The sequence below is a fragment of the Chiloscyllium plagiosum genome, unplaced genomic scaffold, assembly GCF_037043375.1.
Source record: "Chiloscyllium plagiosum isolate Xiang-an unplaced genomic scaffold, Cpla_swu_hap1 HiC_scaffold_3, whole genome shotgun sequence".
Lineage (NCBI taxonomy): Eukaryota > Metazoa > Chordata > Chondrichthyes > Orectolobiformes > Hemiscylliidae > Chiloscyllium > Chiloscyllium plagiosum.
The window spans coordinates 62,113,430-62,135,801 of NW_028270141.1; the positions used below are offsets into that span (position 1 = coordinate 62,113,430).

At 40.1% G+C, this 22,372-nt stretch overlaps 1 protein-coding gene and 1 long non-coding RNA gene across 2 annotated transcripts in view; one reads left to right on the forward strand and one right to left on the reverse strand.

The window, feature by feature from the left end:
- LOC122543619 (XK related 6a) overlaps nt 1–22,372 on the forward strand; it is a 522,769-nt gene that overhangs the window by 227,885 nt on the left and 272,512 nt on the right. The window lies entirely within an intron of this gene.
- LOC148150594 (uncharacterized) overlaps nt 1–22,372 on the reverse strand; it is a 280,607-nt gene that overhangs the window by 106,440 nt on the left and 151,795 nt on the right. The window contains exon 2 of the long non-coding RNA XR_015753223.1: nt 15,776–15,842. This is a non-coding gene — a long non-coding RNA (uncharacterized LOC148150594). The remainder of the gene's footprint in view (nt 1–15,775; nt 15,843–22,372) is intronic.

Sequence of the window (22,372 nt, forward strand, 5' to 3'; positions counted from 1 at the left end):
CACAACATCTTTCCTCTAAGAAGGAGACCAGAACTGTACGCAATATTCTAACAGTGGCCTAACCAACGCCCTGTACAACCGCAACATGACCTCCCAACTCCTGTACTTAATATTCTGACCGATAAAGGAAAGCTTACCAAACACCTTCTTCACTATCCTATCTACCTGCGACTCCACTTTCAAAGAGGTATGAACCTGCACTCCAAGGTCTCTTTGTTCAACAACACTCTTTAGGATTTTACCATTAAGTGTATAAATCCTGCAAAGATTTGCTTTCCCAAAATGCGGGACCTTGCATTTATCTGAATTAAACTCCATCTGCCACTTATCAGCCCATTGGTCCATCTGATCAAGATCCTGTTGTAATCTGAGGTAACCCTCTTCGCTGTCCACTACACCTCCAATTTTGGTGTCATCTGCAAATGTACTAACTATATCTCTTATGCTCACATCCAAATCATTTATATAAATGATGAAAAGTCACAGGCCTCCAGTCTGAAAGCCAACCCTCCACCACCACCCTCTGTCTTCTACCTTTGAGGCAGTTCTGTATCCAAATGGCTAGTTCTCCTTGTATTCTGTGAGATCTAACCTTGCTAACCAGTCTCCTATGGGGAACCTTGCCAAACGCCTTACTGAAGTCCATACAGATCATAACTACCGCTCTGCCCTCATCAGTTTTCTTTGTTACTTCTTCAAAAAACTCAATCAAGTTTGTGAGTCATGATTTCCCATACACAAAGCCATGTTGATGATCTCTAGTTAATCCTTACCTTTCCAAATACATGTACATCTTGTCCCTCAGAATTCCCTCCAACAACTTGCCCACCACTGCATCAGGCTCACTGGTCTATAGTTCCCTGGCTTGTCCTTATCACCTTTCTTAAACATTGGCACCACATTGCTTTTGCTTTCAGTAAAGGACATACATAAGTTGTACAGAGGAAGATAAATATTTTTCAAAAATTCCAGCTTTTAGCAATATCAGTACTTCGGTTAAACATACTCCATAAAACTCTTGCAATACTGATTACTAGTTTCCCGTATTTATATAATCAGTTCACACCAATTAACTCTTAAGCAACATACATCAGCTGTCCCTTATTCCATTTGGTCTCGGGTACACTTCCATTACCCAGTATCACAGCTGGAAGGATTGTAGAAGAATTACTCAATTTTTTAAATAAGATACAGACTACCCACAAGGATATAATCAGATCAAGGGTCAAATTTTACATCGAAATTATTCAAAGAAGTTATAGATAGCTTAGGAATAAAGCAATTTAAATCAACTGCCTACATCCAGAATCTCAAGGAGCATTAGCATCAAACTTTAAAGACCATGTTGAGAGCTTAGAGTCAAAACTATCCAGAGGACTGGGATAAAGGAATTTCATTTGTACTTTTTGCAATCAGCGATGCCCTTAATTCAAATCATTTGAATTAGTTTTTAGACGTGAAATGAGAGGAGCACTGCAATTAATTAAGGAAAAATTCGTAAGTCAGAATTTCGAGACCACATATTTTAACTATGTGTCAAATTTTAAAGGAAAGATTAAATAGATTTGGTCAATTGGCTAGACAGCATTTGGAAGTAGCACAGCAAGTGATGAAACAAGAATCAAGGAAGAAATTACAAATGTATAGTTTTGCTAGAAGTGATAAAATGTTAGTATTACTACTAGTGGTAGGTGAACCTTTGAAAGCAAGGTTTAGTGGGCCTTATGAAAACAAAAGAAAATTGGCTCAGGTGAATTATTTGATAAGAACACGAGATAGAAAGAAAACTCAGAGTATGTCACGTAAATGTGGTCAAGCTGTATTTTGATCAGGAAGGACAGCAAAAGGAGAATGTGGTACTTGTTATAACTTGAATGATGAACCAAATCCAGATAAATTTGAATTTGATATTTCTCAGATTAAATTGGATTATAAGGAAGTTCTGAAAAATTGGGATAAATTATTAAATTACCTTCCAGAGGAAAGTCAAAATGATCTGTAAGAGTTATTATAATCACATGGTGAGATATATGGGAATAAGCTGGGACGTACTAAAGTGGTTATAGATGATGTAGTGATAGGAAGTGCTGTTCCAATTAAGCAACATCCTTTTGGACTTAACTGTATAAAATTGGCACACATTCAAAAAGAGATGGAAAGCATGTTCAAAGAGAATATTACTGAGTTGCAGTGAAGGGAGCTTACCCACAGTGTCAAAGCCAGATGGTACCTAACATTTATGTGTTGATTACTGCCAAGTCAGTGCAACTATGAAATCTGATTCATATCCTATTCCAGGGCTGGAAGGCTGTATTCAGAAGCTGGGACAAGTAACTTATGTATCGACACTAAGTTACTCAAAGGATACAGGCAGGTACCTTTATCTGCGAGAGCAAAGGAAATTATAGCTTCCGTGACACCAAATGCACTTTACCAGTTTAAAGTTATGCCATTTGATATGAAAAATGCACTAGCTACATTTCAAAGCCTAACCAATCAAATCATTTAAGGGTTATTCAGTTGTGTAGTTTACATAAATGATCTGGTGAATTTTAATTTTGAATCACCAGAAGGAAGGAACATTTGTAGCATCTATCAGAATTGTTCAAGCAAGTTCAAAAGCCAGGCTTGGGATTAAACCTGGCGAAGAGTGAATTCTCAAAAGCCCAAGTTGCGTTCCTAGGCCATATCATTGAACATGGACAGATGGCTCCATGGGATGTAAAACCAAAGGTTATTGGGGAGTTTCCCATACCATCAACAAGCAGGGAAGTACTACAATTCCTGAGACTGAATGGATTTTATGGCAAGTTCATACGAATTTTAGCAGTGTGGTTGCTTCATTGACTAACTCATTGAAGAAGTACAGAAAATTTCTGTGGATGGAGAAATGTCAGAAGGCATTTGACAGCCTGAAAGCTATGTTAATCCTGCCTCAGTGTTAGCCACACCTAATTATGTAAAGCCATTCAAAGTGGCTATTGATGCAAGTGATGTGGATATTGGTGCTATATCTTTCAAAAAGATGCTGAGAAGATAGAAAGACCTTTTGGGTATTGTTCCCAAAAGTTGAATATTCATCAACAGAAATATTCCACACTTGAGAAGGGGATCTTGAGTTTGGTGTTGCAACATTTCAACATTTATGTTGCCAGTAATGTTTCTGAGACAATTGTACATATTGATCATAATCCCTTAATATTTTTGGAAAATATTAAAGATAAAAATACTAGACTGTTTAAATGGAGTTTATTGTCACAGCTATATAATTTGAAAATTGTACACATGGCAGGATGAGAGAATGTAATTACCGATGTGTTGTCATGACTTTGATGAAAGAAGATAAGGGTGTTTGGTAGAGTCATAGAGATGTACAGTGTGGAAACAGACCTTTCAGTCCAACCTGTCCACGCCGACCAGATATCCCAACCCAATCTAGTCCCACCTGCCAGCACCCGGCCCATATCCCTCCAAACCCTTCCTATTCATATACCCATCCAAATGCCTCTTAAATGTTGCAATTGTACCAGCCTCCACCACATTCTCTAGCAGCTCATTCCATAAAAGTACCTCCCTCTGCATGAAAAGGTTGCCCCTTAGGTCTCTTTTATATCTTTCCCCTCTCACCCGAAACCTATGCCCTGTCGTTCTGGACTCCCTGATCCCAGGGAAAGGACTTTGTCTATTTATCCTATCCATACCCCTCATAATTTTGTAAACCTCTCTAAGGTCACCCCTCAGCCTCCGATGCTCCAGGGAAAACAGCCCCAAGCTGTTCAGCCTCTCCCTAAAGCTCAAATCCTCCAACCCTGGCAACATCCTTGTAAATCTTTTCTGAACCCTTTCAAGTTTCACAACATCTTTCTGATAGGAAGGAGACCAGAGCGGAAGAAACAGATTGAAATTACCTGTAGTATGGAATATTTGCATGCTTCGAGTCAATAATATATTGTAATGTACTAATAATATATTGTAATAGTGTAAAACTAAAGTTTTTTTTAAATGAAGCCATATTTGCATAATGGTGGCTCTTTTGTTTAAAGGGAAGGTGTTACAATACTCTGGCTTTAAGAGGTGTATTTTGTCCTTGTTTATGAAGAAAGGTTGAGACAGAGGTGAAGCGTATTCTTTTCCAAGTCAATAAACAGCTTGTGACGCCATTGTTTTTTTAAAAATTGGAACAATATGAGTGGGTGGAATGCGGCGGGTTTTAGTTTAGCTTTTAGCAGTTGTTGGGGTTTTGATGTTGGCTGTGGAAACTTTCTCTCTCTCACTGCCACAGCTAAAAATCTGGGTTCTCTCTCTGCCAGAGTTTTCTTTTGGTGCTCATTCCTCCTGTCGTGGAGAAACACTGCACGTGACACTATCTATTTTTTGGCTTTTTCCTTTGCCAAGAATGTGTTTATGGGATGTCACTATACTGGAACAAGCTACTATTCTGTTAAGGTTTCCAAAGTCGGACGTCACACGACACCAAGTTGCAGTCCAATAGGTTTATTTGAAATCACACAAGCTTTTGGAGCACAGCCCTTTGGTCAGGTACATTTCAAATAAACCTATTGGACTATAACCTGGTGTTGTAGGACTTCTGACTTTGTCCACCCCAGTCCAACACTGGCACTTTCACATCATGATTAAGTTTCCTAATAGAGTTAAAGTTATAAACAATTTTTTTGTATTTTAACTGCTGTAAGAATTACATGTGTTTTGCTTAAAGCCAAGTAGTGTAACCAATTAAATTAATTTCTGGAACACTGCATCTTACACTTGCCTTTAAATAAGAAAGAAGTCTAGGCTATCTCCTTGATATCTTTACTGGGGATTTAGACTAGTCCACAACAAAAATGACAATGATTGGAAATTAGGCAGAATGGATCAAATGTATAAAAATGCCCTGAAGTCCAACTTTCACTTTTGAATTCTGCTTTCAGCCCATTTCATGACAATTTTCCCACAATACAAAATCATCCACCTGCATCATAAAAAAGCCTAAAAATTGCCCTTCTTGGTGCCAGTAAAACTTAGTAGAGTCCGCCTTTAACTGAAGTCAGCCCAATTCTAATAAAATTGTAATTTTGTTGTAAAGTAACAAACTAGAGAGGTGCAACACTTGCGCCCACACCTCCCCCCTCACTTCTCTCCAAGGCCCCAAAGGAAACTTCCATATCCGCCACAGATTCACCTGCACCTCCACCCACATCATCTACTGCATCCGCTGCAGCTGGTGTGGCCTCCTCTATATTGGGGAGACAGGCCGCCTACTTGCGGAGCGATTCAGAGAGCACCTCTGGGCCACCCGGACGAACCAACCCAACCAACCTGTAGCACAGCATTTCAACTCCCCCTCCCACTCCACCGAGGATATACAGGTCATTGGACTCATCCACCGCCAAACCACAACAACCCGACGGTCGGAGGAGGAGCGTCTTATCTTCCGACTGGGAACCCTCCAACCGCAGGGGATGAACTTGGACTTCACCAGTTTCTTCATCCCCCCTCCCCCCACCTTGTCTCAGTCGGATCCCTCCAGCCCGGCACCGCCTTCCTGACCTGCAGTCTTCTTCTTGACCTCTCCGCCTCCATCCTACTCCGACCTATCACCCTCACCTTGACCTCTTTCCACCTATCACATTTCCAACGCCCCTCCTCCAAGTCCCTCCTCCCTACCTTTTATCTTCTCCTGCTGAACACTCTCTGCTCATTCCTGAAGAAGGGCATGTGCCCGAAACGTCGAATCTCCTGTTCCCTGGATGCTGCCTGACCTGCTGTGCTGTTCCAGCAATAAAGTTTCAACTTTGATCTCCAGCATCTGCAGACCTCACTTTCTCAACAAACTAGAGAGGCATCATTCAGGTAAAATACACATTTATTTAACTTTGAGAGTGTTCCCACTATATTTGGTGCCTATTTTGGAAGAAGAGCTGATCTCACTGCAGAAATGTAGCTTTCACAATAAAAGACCTAGATTCTCAGCATTTGTGGATAACATAGCAAAGAAAACTTTCAAATTTGCTTTTCCTATTAGTGTATCTGTTCTTGGATCTTAGTTCCCCAGGTTTCCCTCAAAAGCCTCATGCTACTAGCCTTACTTTAGCATTATATGTTCTGTCAGGAGACATCATTTCCATGCATAGTCATCTATGTGATAGGCATAGTTATTTCCTATCCAGCTTCTCAAAATAAGATTTCTGTCCTCGTTTCTTTTAGTTACAGTTCCATTTTTGTACTATTGCCTGTCAGCTGTATCTAGAAAGTCTCACCAGTTTGTTAACATTATGGTGGCATAGTGGCTCAGTGGTTAGCACTGCTGTCTCACAGCGCCAGCAACCCGGGTTTGAGACTAGCCTTGGGTGACCATCTGTGTGGAGTTTAACATTCTGCCCGTGTCTGCATGGGTTTCCTCCCACAATCCAAAAATGTGAAGATTAAGTGAATTGGCCAAGCCAAAATTGCCCATAGTGTTCAGGGACATGGAGGTTAAGTACATTCGAGGAAATGTGGAGTAGGGGAATTGGTGTGGGCGGGTTACTCTTTGGAGGATTGGTGTGGATTTGTTGGGCAGAAGGGCTTGTTTCCACACTGTAGGGATTCTATGATTTTGCCCTTCATTTTCTGTCATATTGTCCATTGTCCTCTTTTTAATGCTTCTGACATTTGTTCTAGCAATGTGTGTTTATCATCAAAAAATTTACTCCTGTGAAGACCAAAAGTCAGCCCATACTTGATACTTTAACACAATCCAATAACTTAAATGGCAGCAGAGATTTGGAAAATTTCAAATGAAATTTCTGCAGTCTTGCATGCATTCCATAGAATTCTATTATGTACTCTTTCATGGTATTATCTTCAGTCTTCCTAAAGTTGCCAACGTTTGACCACACCTCGCAAGCAATCAATGAAATCATTTTTTGATCAATTTTTTTCATGAAAGTCAAGAAACTACTGAAATTTTCATCTGTGTTCAAATCATCAGGCTTCAAATCTAAAATGTAACATTCCTTCGTGTCCTGCTTCTATATGGTAACAAAAGTGCTAAGGCCATACCTTGTATCCTCTAAGGCAAAGAATTAACCCAGGTCCTCATGGTACTTCATTTTTCCACTATTCTGAAAACCGGGGTGGACACTGATGTCCCAGAACATTACAATTTGATTCAATTGTGGGCGGCACGGTGGCACAGTGGTTAGCACTGCTGCCTCACAGCGCCTGAGACCCGGGTTCAATTCCCGCCTCAGGCGACTGACTGTGTGGAGTTTGCACGTTCTCCCCGTGTCTGCGTGGGTTTCCTCCGGGTGCTCCGGTTTCCTCCCACAGTCCAAAGATGTGCAGGTCAGGTGAATTGGCCATGCTAAATTGCCCATAGTGTTAGGTAAGGGGTAAATGTAGGGGTATGGGTGGGTTGCGCTTCGGCGGGTTGGTGTGGACATGTTGGGCCGAAGAGCCTGTTTCTACACTGTAATGTAATCTAATCTAATTATCCTCTACTACCAATGTTATATATTACAAGTTTTTAAACAGAGTCCAGGTCCACACTTTAAGTCAGAGCTTTATCTATTCTCCATAAAACTCTCACTCCACTATTACTAGTCCCACATATTTGTACAACCAATTCACACACAAATAATATTTAACTAATCTATCCATTGCCAGTATCCTCATTTTTCTTGGTCTCAGGTACCCCTTCAGACTTTATTATATGATATGTTGTGGTTCTGTTCGCCGAGCTGGGAATTTGTGTTGTAGACGTTTTGTCCCCTGTCTGGTGACATCCTCAGTGCTTGGGAGCCTCCTGTCAAGCACTTCTGTGATGTTTCCTCTGGCATTTATAGTGATTTGTATCTGCCACTTCCGGTTGTCGGTAGATACAAATCACTATAAATGCTGGAGGAAAGACAGGGGACGAAACGTCTGCAACACAAATTCCCAGCTCGGCGAACAGAACCACAACAACAAGCACCCGAGCTACAGATCTTCTCACAAACTTTATTATATGATAACACACAGCCAACCAATTCCTTAGGAGAAAGTGAGGACTGCAGATGCTGGAGATCAGAGCTGAAAATGTGTTGTTGGAAAAGCGCAGCAGGTCAGACAGCATCCAAGGAGCAGGAGAATCGACATTTCGGGCATGAGCCCTTCTTCAGGAACCTGAAGAAGGGCTCATGCCCGAAACGTCGATTCTCCTGCTCCTTGGATGCTGCCTGACCTGCTCCGCTTTTCCAGCAACCAATTCCTTACTAAATGGTTCCCCAAAATCTGGTATTGGAATCAAAGGTTCCAATTTGATTGCAGATTGTAGCTATCTGGCATATATGCCATGTTTTACAAAACTGCACCATGTCCTTAAGAAGGCCTGCACAAAAAAAATGCCAACTTGCATATGTGTGGATTCCTACATGCCTTGCCATAGGAATTTCATGGCTTTCCTTAATATCTTTTGATGTTTTTGGATGATCTGGTGAAGTACTGGATGTTCTTCATTGAGACAATACTGAGAAGGTCTTCACTTCCTCATCAGTTTCCCATTTTTGATGTAGTAATATTTAAAACTCGCTCTGCTTCAGCTCAAGTTTGATTCTATTGTGTTGCAGAACTCGAGATCAGCTTGCTGGTCCTCAGTCAGAAAGGACTTATTGATAATTCCCTTCAGATTATCAAAATCCCCAAAGGAAGTTTCAGACAGCCACATCTCTGTCTCCGGTGCCAATTGACCTCTGATGATGGAACTTGTTCAGTCATTGTTCACATCACGACACATGATGGAAAAACTCCTGGTTCATTTTCCTGTAACTGCTCAGTTTCCTTAAATTCATTTGGCATCTCCATGAATACTTACGCTGCAAGCAAATCATTCCCCAGGTAAACTCTGTTTACTGGCAAACTTTAAACAATCCCTTCAGCTACCATTCTCGACAATAAGTCATGCTCTAGGTGCACCAAATCCCCCAATTCCTTCCTCCATTAATTGAATAATAGCTGGAGCCAGGTTAACTAAAGTTTAAAATCTGGGTTCTTACACATAGTCAGCATGTTGGAATAAGTTGAAATATAGTCAAGCTTCTTTTCGCTGCATGTTCTTTTTATGTTATATAGGAAATATTTATTATAAAACAATTGTGGTATTTTTCGGTTTCCCACACTGGATCTGGACTTTTTAACAACATTGACTCACCAACAGAAATCATAATTGATCTTTAGTTCCTTTCCTGTTCATTCAATGGCCAAGTTGGCTAGCATTCTAGTTATGTGACTATAAAAAGGGCAGCTCCTCTATTATGACTGTGCTGATTCCATTACTGAGTCCAAGACTGGTTTTCAGCAGAAGCAAGATGTGACTGAAATGGAAATTGTCATTAAAATGTAACTAACAACTTGCCATATTAATGTCTATTCTACAAACAGCACAATGGGCCGTCTGACACTTCAATCTGCTAGATATGATTTCAGAGGCAGGGGAAAGTGATATTAGCTCTATTAATACTATACTTCAATTGCTGATGTTATAGAAATGTCAATACAGAAGGAGGCAATTAAACCTATTGTGCCACTGCTAGTTCCAACATGTCTGACTCAGCCTTGTAGTTATTTGTGTTCCATATTCCAGTAACTCTGTGCATGAAAATAATCTTCTCACTTCCTCTTTTGTGATTTTAATTTGGATCATAAATGGATACTTTGTTATATCAATCCTCTGGTAAAATAATCTTTAAGTACATTTTCATATTGTTTCAAAACTTCTATTTGATTCCCTATTAACCTCTGCTCTAGTGAATATGTTTTGTTTGTTTATGATGTGTATTTATCTTAATTATTATTTCTTATCCTGTATCACCCTAGTATGGTTTTAATATGCATTCTTTAATGAAACACTCAAAATTGCAGACAGTATTTGTAATTTCTAAGTAGTATCACCTCCAAATTGTCATTACTCACCCTTTTTTGTATTTAATGCCTCCTTTATATAATATGTTGACCTCTCCTCCTGCATTTTCTGTATGCAAAACTCCCTAAAATGATCTATACTGCTTCCAATAAAATAATGGGATGTTTTATATCCACCTGAACAGGTAGAGTCTCTTCAAGATCTCTGTTTCATTTTATGTCAAAAGGTTGAGCTTCCTCCCTGTATTTTCTTTATGAGCTTGATCCAGCTTCTTCTTTCCTTTACTCACCTCTTGTTCTGAGCTGAGACAGCATCAGTGGTGATGGGTGGTCCCAGTGTGGACTTTATGGCAGCGGCTAATGAGCCCAGTGCAGATTTGAGTTAGACCCTACTTAATTTTCTGGGATGAGCTTGGGACCTGATAGCAGAATTAGTGCTACATTGGCAGTGGCGATACCCACAAGGTAGACCCAGCAGCGAACAATGGCAACCCAGTATTGGCAACTTCATCATTGGTTAGGTCCGGTGCTGGTGGTGTCAAAACGGTGGCGGAACAGAATCACAGTGGCATTGACCAATGGTCCCAGTGGCAACAGATGCAACTCTGACGTTGGTGGGTCCAATGCAGGCGATGGTGAAGCTGTAGCAGAGAAAACTTGGTCTATGGCACCTGAAGAGTGGTGATTTCAACATTGGTTGAGCCTGGTACAGATAATGGCAAGGCGGTGGAAGATGGTTGGGGGTGCAGGCGTTGATAATAATGAGCTGGCTCAATGCTGATAGGCTCTGTTTAAACTATATCTTTTTCTTATTCTTTAAAACTGTTCAAAATGAGACTAGTGGAAAAGCTTTTCACTGTATTTTACTGTTTTTCTCATTGTAACACACACGATAATAAAATCACTAATTCATTACCTTCCACCAAAGAAGGAGAACATACAGGTGTTGTAGTAGATGGGACTGTATTTGCTTAAGCAGTTTGGCTGATATTCCATCCCAGCTGCGTACTCTTCTGCTTGCTTAGTAATCGATGGGTTTTTGAACTCAAGTGATGAGTGTTCTTCTTTTAAGTCAATAGTAGAGTCATAGTGATAGAGTCCAGCACAGAAATGGAAAGAATGTCAACTGAAGACTACAAAATAGCCTTTTCATGGGAGTGCAGCTCACAATAGTGTCCAGTCATGTCAACATACAGAATATTGTACAGTTTGGGGAATGGAGTAAAATAAGGTTATGTTCAAACCCCCAGGTTGTTTGATATTTTCTTCTCCATGTTCCTGACTTTTGACTTACTTGCAGATCTGGAAGTAGTTTACCTGCATGTTAGAGGAGAAAGTGAGGACTGCAGATGCTAGAGATCAGAGCTGAAAATGTGTTGCTGGAAAAGCGCAGCAGGTCAGGCAGCATCCAAGGAACAGGAGAATCGACGTTTCGGGCATAAGCCCTTTTCAGGAGGGCTTATGCCCGAAACGTCGATTCTCCTGTTCCTTAGATGCTGCCTGACCTGCTGCGCTTTTCCAGCAACACATTTTCAGCTCATACCTGCATGTTAGGTCAGGCAACAGACTGTTCAGTCTATCCATACGAAAACATTTGACATGCCTTTAACAAACTCCTCTCAGCTGCATCGGTCACTCACATGGAAACTCAAACATTATAATCCTGACGCCAGTTAGATCCAATCTTTGCTCAGGACAGATTTGTTCACAGAATAAAATGGTCCTATATATACCTCCTGACTCCTATCTATTGCTGCCAGTATTTGTCTCCTTATAAACTATCAAAACAAAAACGAATCCATGTCCTCCATTTGTGTGTACTTAACCTCAAGTGAAGCAATTAACCACAAAGACCCAGGGATTTTCTTTACGTTTCTCCTTGAGTATAAGCATCTGGTAAACTATGGTCATGGAACAGAGTTCCACTTCTCACCACATGAAATAACAAAAGTGGTTAACACATTTTGTTACCTTGAATCCATGGTTATAAACAATTTGTTTCTTAATGCAGAACACAACGTGTATTGGAAAAGCAGCTACTACTATTGGCTGACTCCTGCTTTTGAAGTGGGGGTGTTGAGCACTTCACCTGATGAAGGAGCAGTGCTTCGAAAGCTTGTAATTTCACATAAACCTGTTGTGCTTTAACTTGGTGTCATGTGATTTCTGACTGACTCTTAGTTTCTGAGACCTGTGTTCTCAGCCAATTTTCTGGCAGGAAACATTGACTATTTACTGCTGTTGAGAAATGACACTTTCATCTTTGCTGATTGTGATATCTTCTGGACATTTCATGCAAGGTCAAATCTACAACTCAAAAGGTGAAGCTTCCAAAAGTCGTCACTCATCAAACAGACGTGACTTTGCTTGTGCAGGTGTGTTTGAGGGATTGAAGGTGTTCGCATATCTCAGAATTTTCCATGTAGTGAGTTAGGCAGAGAAATCTGATCAATGAGATGCTCAAAGAAATGTATGCAAGCATGACATAAAAGGCCCTAAACATGAATTCTTGAATACACATGCTGATGCAGAGGAAAATTGTGACATCATTTGTGGGCTGGCACATGCCACCATGATGTTCAGCAGCTGATGCCAAAAACAAAAACAGCCCACAACCTCTCTTAAACACTTTAGGTGCAGACTTGGGGCAGAACCTGTTTCTCACAGATTGATCTTTTTGAATCTCAATTAAAGTGCAGCAGATGATACTATCTCATGACCAGTCGACTTGATTTGCAATATTTTCATCACTTTATGTGGATTATGTCTAGTCACCAGAGGAAGCTTCATAAATAAACAGTTAAACCAATCAATGTAGGGTCATTCAGATTCTTAACGTTTAGTAAACATAAAGTATGTTAACTTAGACTGGACACATTTCTGGTAAAGATTCTTCTTTGCTGTATTTTGCTTCACAATTTTCTCTCATCATCGCTTCCCATATTTGCCATTTGTTTTTTAGCACATTGTATTCTAGATATACCAATGTCATTAGCAGAGTTATCACAGCAATGGGGAAAGCAACTAATGAATGCTGTTAAGAATGAGCTCATGATCAGAGAAGAAACCTACAGTGTCCCATACCAATTCTTTCATTCAAAAGAAGACATAAAATCCTTTGCAGACTTTAAAGCTGTGAAACTTGCAACACTTAACTGTTAACTCTCAATCTCCGACCACCTGAATTACAAGTGGTTCTGAACAACCTGGAGTTGTGTAATTCTTCCTCTACCCATGTCAAACACTAGCAATAATAAATAAACAATACTATAAGTACAATCTTGGAGGGAAGTGGCAGGCACTCTCTGTACACTCATGACAAATTCCAAATGAACACAATCTTCAAGTTCGCTTACGACACTACCGTGGGAGGATGGATATCAAACAATGATGAGTCAGAGTAAAGGAAGGAGATGGCTTGGTGTTGTGGTGCAATGATAACAAACTCTCAATGTCAGCAAAACAAAAGAACTAATCATTGACTTCAACCTACATCAATGGAGCTGAGGTGGAGAGTGTCGAGAACGTCAAGTTCCTAAGAGTGACGATAACTGACAATCTGTCCTAGACTTACCATGTAGATGCAATGGTCAAGGCATTACAATGCCTCTTCTTCTGCAGGCAGCTTAGGAAATTCAGCATGTCAATAAGGACCCTTACCGAATTTTACAGATGCACCATATAAAGCATTCTATAAAGGTGCATTACGGCCTGATGCAGCAACTGCTCTGCCCAGAATGAAACTACAGAAAGTTATGTGCACCACCCAGACCATCACAGAAGCCAACCTCCCACCCATGGATTCTATTTACACATCTCATTGCCACAGAAAGGCTGCTACATCATCAAAGAGCCCTCCCACCCTGATAATGCTCTCTTCCATCAAGCAGAAAATACAGAAACTTGTAACACACGCACCAACAGGTTCAAGAACAGCTTCTTCCCTGCCGTTATTAGATTGCTGAATGGACTTTCTAACTTCAATTAATATTGATCTTGCTAATGATGATTTTGCATTACGCACGTCCTGTGCAGTTGTAACCTTGTCTGCTTCACTCTGTCTAAGCACCCAATGATCTGTGGGTCGTTATTTGCCCGTACTGCTCGCAAAACTAAGATTTCTACTGAATGTAGGTAAATGTGACTACAACAAATCAAATCAAATTGGCAGTCCTGATCTGTTGCTTGAGTTCTGACTGTTTAACGTTTTCCAATGATTGTACAGGGTTGAGGTAGAATATTCAGCATATCGCATGCCCAGGCAAGTGGTACATTCTTTGCCAAGAAGAATGGTACTATTGCCAATAATAATATTTCTATTTGTGGTTGGTGACTGATAACTCAGGAGACACTTTGGAAAGATCACTTTTTAAAGGTGATTCTTAGCATCCTGAGTCACCTCACTTTGGCAGCAGTAAAGTGAGATTTGCTGTGAACAACAGTGGTGCAAGATAAAGGGAAGCCTTGGACTGTTTTTATTTTGTTGTGTATTATGACACAGTAAAGGGAGGTATTATAACTGATGAAAAGAGGAGGAAAGAATAACATTGAAAATGATACTTACAGAAACCTGACATTGAATGAGAAAGAGGGATGTGCAGGAGATGTAGTAACAAAAGGCAAGAATGTGGAGGCACAAATGGAACCAATTGCATCTCTCAAGCACATTTGAATGGCTGGTGAAATTAACTTTCTGATAAATACAGTAGGTGTGATTAACCTTGTTGTGATTTGACTCCAGTGAATTTTCTCTAGAGGACAGCAGCATGACCTGTGTTCTGACCCACTGGGGTAATGTCCCATAAATTGAGCCTGCTATTCCCAGTGTTGTGCCAAATGTTGAAGTTTTTTTTAAAGGTACATACAGGACCCAAATTTACCAGGCTTTCAGACCAAAGTTGATAGGAAGTACAGACCGCGTTTCTGGACTGAACAGGCATTATTGTTTATTATAAAGTTATTAGACTATAGCTACAGGTAAATGGAAATAAACCATTCACATATCGTGCAACTAACTAAAAGCCTAATCCCTTACAAACTCCCCCCTTCCACATACATGCTGGCAAATAAATAGAGAAAATAGATTATTGGCAGAGGCAGAAGTAACTGGAAAGTCAGCTCACTTGCAATTCTGATGTCAAGATAAATCTTCTTTGGCTAGCCAGACCCTTGATGTTGATTTGTCTTTTTCTGGAAGCTTCCACTGACTTCTAATCTGTACAGGAGAAAGTGAGGACTGCAGATGCTGGAGATCAGAGTCAAGAGTGTGATACTGGAAAAGTACAGCCGGTCAGGCAGCATCTGAGGAGTCAGAAAAATCGATGTTTCGAGCATAAATCTCAGTCTGCAATGTTCCTTTCAATACTTTTGCTTCCACTTTGGGACATCAGAAAAGAAAACGCTCATGAATTAGCAGAAGAGACTTTCTGTGGTCACGATCGAAAATTGTAGAATCACAGTCTTGACAGAAGTTGGAGCTGGTACTGAGCTCCCAATTTCCCTCTCTCAAAGTCTTGATGTATTGTTGCTTTCTCAAGGCAATGAACTAGGGAATCAGTTTTACAAAGTGACCTGCTAAAATAGGTAAAGCATGTGTTAGCCTTTTGAGATTTTCTGGATGGTGGTTTGGCATGAATTCTTCAAGCCTGTCAGGCTTCCAGTAGCTGCTATGATTAATTTCTGGCACATATCCATTTGTTATGCATGCCCTCAGCTACAATGTACTCAATTTCTTCCATCTCCTAATTGTTTTTAAAGTCCTGCTACTTATAGCTTGGAAAATTTGATAATTCAGTCTTTGTTGCTTATTTTTGTTTTTTTCCTGAATTTAGAACATTCTCACAATTTTATATGTATCTGAGCATTATTTAGAAAGTAGCCAGGTGTTACTTACCAAAGAGTGGAGGTAGTTCTCCTCAGCAGATGCCATCTCCCTGGTCTTACATTCATCCTTGGAACATCTAGATAACAAGGAGTATAGAATCATTGAATGCCTACAGTGTGGAAGCAGGCCATTTGGCCCATCATGTTCACACTGACCCTCCAAAGAGCATCCCATACAGACTAAAACTCCTACCCTATCCCTGTAACCCTACATACTTTTTTATCATCGCTAATTCACCTAATCTACACATTTTACACTATGTGCAATTTAGTATAGCCAATCACCTAATCTGTATATCTTTGAACAGTGGGATGAAACCAAAGCACCTGGAGGAAACCCACATAGATCTGGGGAGAATGTGCATTTTTCACACAGATGATCACCCAAGGGTGAAATCAAACCTCGGCCTCTGGCTCTGTGAGGCAGCAATGCTAACCACTGAGCCACCATGCCGCCTATTTCTGTTTATTGACTTTAGCTTCATCTTCAACACCATGATTCCAACAAAAATCATCTCCAAACTCTAAGGCCTAGGACTCTGCTACCCCACCTTCCCCCTCCCCGAACAACTGAATCCTCAACTTCCTGACCTGCGGACTGCAATCAGTTAGGATTGGCAAGGACAGCTCCTCTGCAATAGTCCTCAACACCAGTGTCCTGCAAGGCTGAATACTCAACTCCTTACTGTACTCCTTATGCATTCAACGGTACGGCCAAATTCAGCTCTAACTCCATTAACAGATTTGCTGATGACACCACTGTAGTGGGCCCAATTTTAAACAATGACTGAGTACAGAAAAGAGATAGATTGCTTAATTGAATAGTGTATAGACTGATTCCCTACAGTGTGCAATCAGGCCCTTCAGCCCAACAAATCCACACCAACCCTCCGAAGAGTAACCCACCCAGACCCATTTCACCCTGACTGACGCACCTAACACTATGGGCAATTTAGCATGGCCAATCCATGACCGGCACATCTCTGGACTGTGGGAGGAAACCCATGCAGAACAGGGAGAATGTACAAACTCCATACAGTCACCCGAGGCTGGGTTCAAACCTGGATCCCTGGTGCTGTGAGGCTGCGGTCCTAACCATTGAGCCACCGTGCTGCCCATACCAATAACGTCTCCCTCAATGTCAGCAAAATTAAGAAGTGGATGATCAGTTCCAGGAAGTGGAGTGGAGAAGGACACACCCCTGTGTCCTCAATGGTACTGAAGTGGAGGTGGTCAAGAGTTTCAGGTTCTTAGGAGTAAATATCACCAATAATCTATACTGGTCCATGCACATTTATGCTATAGTCAAGAAAGCACACCAATGTCTCTACTTCCTCAGAAGTCTAAGGAAATTATGCATGTCCACAATGACGTGCCAATTTTTGTCGATGTATCATAGAAAACATCCTACTTGGTTGCATCGCAGCTTGGTATGGCAACCACTCTCCCCGAGACTGCAAGAAATCACAGAATATTGTGAATGCAGCCCAATCCATCTCAAAAACCAGCCTTTTTTCCATTGACTCCACCTACTGCCTTGGGAAAGCAGTCAATACAATCTCCTTCCACCCTAGTTATACTCTCTTCTATCCTTTTCCATCAGACATAAGATATAAAAGTTTGAAAACACGTACCAACAGATTCAAGAATGGATTCTTCCCTATAGTTATCAGACTTATGAATAAGCCTCTCACATATTAGAGTTGATCTTTTTCTGCACCTTCTCTGTAACTGTAACATTATTGATTAGATTAGATTAGATTAGATTAGATTACATTACATTACAGTGTGGAAACAGGCCCTTCGGCCCAACAAGTCCACACCGACCCGCCGAAGCGAAACCCACCCATACCCCTACATTTACCCCTTACCTAACACTACGGGCAATTTAGCATGGCCAATTCACCTGACTCTGCACATCTTTTGGACTGTGGGAGGAAACCCACGCAGACACGGGGAGAACGTGCAAACTCCACACAGTCAGTCGCCTGAGGCGGGAATTGAACCCGGGTCTCAGGCGCTGTGAGGCAGCAGTGCTAACCACTGTGCCACCGTGCCGCCCACAAATATTTTGCATTCTGTTCTATTACCCTGCTGTGTTACCCTGCTCCTTTGATACTGCCTGACCGGCTGTGCTTTTCCAGCACCACACTCTCAACTCTGATGTCCAGCATCTGCAGTCCTCACTTTCTTCTATTACCCTGTTGTACTTTGGTAAAGGTATGATTTGTCTGGTGAGCAAAAAAACCAATATTTTCCATTGTATCTTGGTACATGTGACAATAATAAATCCAATCAAAATTCTTTTCTATTAAATATGCAGGTGGTTTTGAAAGCCAACATTTCAATAGAACTTTCAATTTACGTGAATAATTCTAAGATTAACCATTGTTGTGGTACTTCATGAATTAATGTGCATTCCAATATCCCAGTATTTGGAGCCAGAATGCCCAATTTTATAAACAACAAAAGGCATGCTCCACAATCTTGGGGGTCACGTATAAAGGTAAATGTAAGGTTCTTTAATTTGCATGGATCTCAAGTTTCTGATACGTCACCCAGTTGTTGGATGGATATTATCAAGCTGGACTGAGTTCAGAAGAGATTTACCTGAATGTTGTTGTGTATGGAAGGTTTGATTTATAAAGAAAAGTTGGATATGCTGGGACATTTTTCACTCGAGCGTAGGAGATTGAGAGATGATCTGACAGAAGGTTATGAAATAATGAGTGTTACAGATAGTGTTAATATTAGTTGTCTTATTCCTGGATGGGGGATTTCAACACTAGCAGGCACATTTTTAAAGTGAGAAGACAGAGATTCAAAAAAGGCATAAGAGGCAAATTTTTTTTACAGAGAGTGGTTTACTTGTGGAATGAACTTCCTGAGAAAGTGGTGGATGCAGGTACAATTACAATGTTTAAATGACATTTGGACAGATACATGAATAGGAAAATGTTGGGACTCGTTTAGTTTGGGATTATGATCAGCATGAACTGGTTGGATTAAAGGGTTTATTTCCATGACTCTGACTCTATAATGCACCTTGGTGTTCTTTGAAATCATTTAACAATGAAGCAACAGTGTCAAAAAGTTAAATTTACAGGTTCGCAAAATTTGAATGGAACAAACAGCAGCAAGTGAAAATATATAAGTGCAAAGAATTATTTAGTCTTTAAGGACTAGATTATAAAAACTCAAGGACTTCTTCTGACATCTGTAATCTTGAATACAGATCCTAGTTCAGGAAAACCAGAGTACCTTTTCCAAAGACACTTCTCCCAAAATAGAAATGGAGGAACAGGCCAGTGGATGGCCGATGATAATTCATTGTTATAGAGATTGTAGCTTTCTAAATACATGGGTTGTGAAAGAAGGTGCACATGATTACAATCCTGCCAAAGTGTATTCACAATGCTCCTTGGAGACTGATAAGCATCAATGCTGTAGGCAAGAATGAACTGGAATGATTTTCTACATGAGTGAGAAAGCAACTGGAATTCATTGTCATTTGAGTGATATTTAATAGGGTTGGAACATTCCTTGAATTTTAGCTTAACTTTGCACTCTTTCAGAGTGCACACTTAATGATTGGCCATTAATTATTGATTCCAATGTGTGTGCACTCCATTTTTCTTTCTTTTCACTCCCATTGAGGCAGGTATGGTTATTAGATACCTTAAAGTAAATTACCAGACAGTAAAACAAACAAAGGACTCAGATAATCTCCCAAAAGCATGCAAATCTACAAACCAGGAATAGGTCATTCAGCTTCTCCAGCCTGCTTCAATATTTGATAGAACTGTGGCCTGATCTGATGGTGCTCTCAAATGTACTTTCCTGTGTACTCCCATAACATATGAACCACTTGTCAATTAAGAATTTGTCTAGCTCAACTTTAAAAGTACTTGCTAACCCTCTGGGAACCAAAACATATTTATTTATATATTTATGAACATTAAGGAGAAAGAATTGCATCAAACGTGGAAAGTAACATAAGAAAATGAATGTTCAACTCTAACTTTGATCTACTCTTCAATTAGATCTTGGGTTGATCTGTAACTCAAATGCATTTACCTACCTTTGATCCTGTGACAATATTGTACAATATTATTGTCATTTGAGAATGTGGAATTTTGAAATACAGACAGGTTAATTTTGGTTTCAGTTCTATGAAATTATAGTAACTTTTTTTAAGCAGTCAGAAAGTCATGTAGCAAAGTGACTGAAACACAATTTTGAAGAAAGTATATAATTAGTAAATACATAACTAGATATCTGTAATGCTAATTGACAGAGTGTTTACACTGTTGAGTTTATAATATTCAGAAGAAGTTAATAAGGAACACTGATAGTTTATTATGAGCTCTGTTCAGAAGAATAAGATTGTTTGTTCAGGGGAACATTTCTATCCCATTAGAACTGTAGGTATGTTTGTGAAGTTTTAAAGCTGTAAGAAACTGTATAGAAGTTTTCAACCTGTCAGAACTGAAAAGATATTTTAACCATCAAAACTGGAAAGAAGCATTAAAATTGTTTCAAAAAACTGGAAAGAGTTGATTAAGTAAGAAATTAAAATGTTAATGATGGAATAATATTTCTTTAAAATTGAGTATCATAAAAGGATATTGTTGAGAAAAAGAATGTATTTTTTTTGCTGTTTATGTTAAGATTTTTTCAAATTGACTTAGCTATATGTTGTTTGTCTGTCATTCAATATAGTCACCCCAGCATTCAATATAGTCAAATAATATATCATACAAGTAACTCCATGAACTATAAATGATTCAGGAGGTACTTTCATAAGAAGCTCAATTTGGGAATTTGTAAACACATCCTGTGAATTATTCTTTATTATTGTGTGCATCATTCTCCATTGACTCATGATATTTCTTTTCATATTCCAAGGCAGTTGGAAGGTGGACCTCCTTCTTGACCTCCTGCAGTTCTTGTGGTGTAGGTACAAAGTACTGTTTAGAAGTGAGTTCCAGCGTTTTGATTCAATGATGGTGAAGGAACAGTGTTATAGTTCCAAGTCAGGATGGTCTGTGGCTTAGAGGGGAACTTGCAGGTGGTGTTGCTTCCATACATTTATTCAATGTATTTTGGTCTTTTTCATTTTGTTTTTCAATGCCATTTGATCACTTTTCAGTATCAACTGGGAGTTCAACTTGTCTCATTTCTAGTGAGCCATAAACAGAAAATCTTGTAAACCACTCAACAAGTCAGTGATTACCCTTGAAGACAGAAACAGAATTAATATTTTAAGTTGATTACTGTTCCAAGTTGATGACCTTTTAGAAATACAAGTTAACAGAATTGAACTGTTTTTAAGCTAGTACAGGAACAGGGAAATGGAGACAGGGAAAGTATAAAATGGTAGGTCTAAAATGATTAGATGAAAGTCAAGAATAATTCAATTATTGGGGACACAATTCAATGGAAGACATAAAGAAAGAAGAGATGGTCTGGTGAAGCTGGAAATGATAATGGAGACCATCCCACTATTAATCTAATGATAGATGTTCCTTTCACGATAAACCAGCCCATACCTTTAACACTCTCATATGTGAAAAGCCAGCAACATGACATGAATGCAATTTTATAAACAGCATCCTTATCACCATAACAGAGTGATGATCAGATCAGGGACTCACCAGAAAACTTTTACCAAGGTTCCTTAACAGAAACACGGCTTTAGCACAGTTTTTAGATTAGATTCCCTACAGTATGGAAAGAGGCCCTTCAGCCTAATAAGTCCACACCGACCCTCTGAAGAGTAACCCACCCAGATCCATTCCCCTAACCTATATTTGTCCCTGACTAATGCACCTAACACTATGGGCAATTTAGCATGGCCAATTCACCTGACCTGCACATCTTTGGATTGTGGGAGGAAACCCACACAGATATGGGGAGAATGTGCAAACGTTACTCAGACAGTCGTCCGAGGTGGGAATCGAACCCTGGCCCCTTGCGCTGTGAGGCAGCAGTACTAACCACTGAGCCACCGTGCCGCTCATTTGTAGGTTCCCTAACCAGTCAGAGAATACAGGTGGGATTACATGCTGGATCTGTCAACTGAAGGCTTTCTGTGGGGGCATTGAGCATGGTTTACAACAACTCATCTGCATAAACCACAGGAGTTGAGAGGCATTCAGGGAATGCTGCTCCCCAGCTTTCTCATTCTTCCTTTTCTTCTGCTGTGGGATCTGAAAGGCTGTGGTAAGGTAATTTTTACCAAGGATGGCAGAAAATAGATTACATCTCCAGTCAAGCAGATGTACATAGAAGTAGTTGAGGAAATCAGCAGCAGGATTGTGGTCCTTGGAATCTGCACATGGCACACCAAAATGGTTAAGGATCTCAAGAGGTGGAAATTTGAATAATATTTCAATTTCAGATGGCAGTTCTCATACTCCTGACTTTCTTAGCGTTCTTCTGCACATCACTGCTCAGAACAGCTTATTTTGTAGCTCCACTCTGTCGTCACTGGAGGCATCTCCTCACATTTCCTTCCTGAAGAGCTAATATTCACACTGACCATTTTGCTCTCTGCACACATGTCTAACAGTCACTGGCCAGAAACGTCACCCTTCCTTCCTTT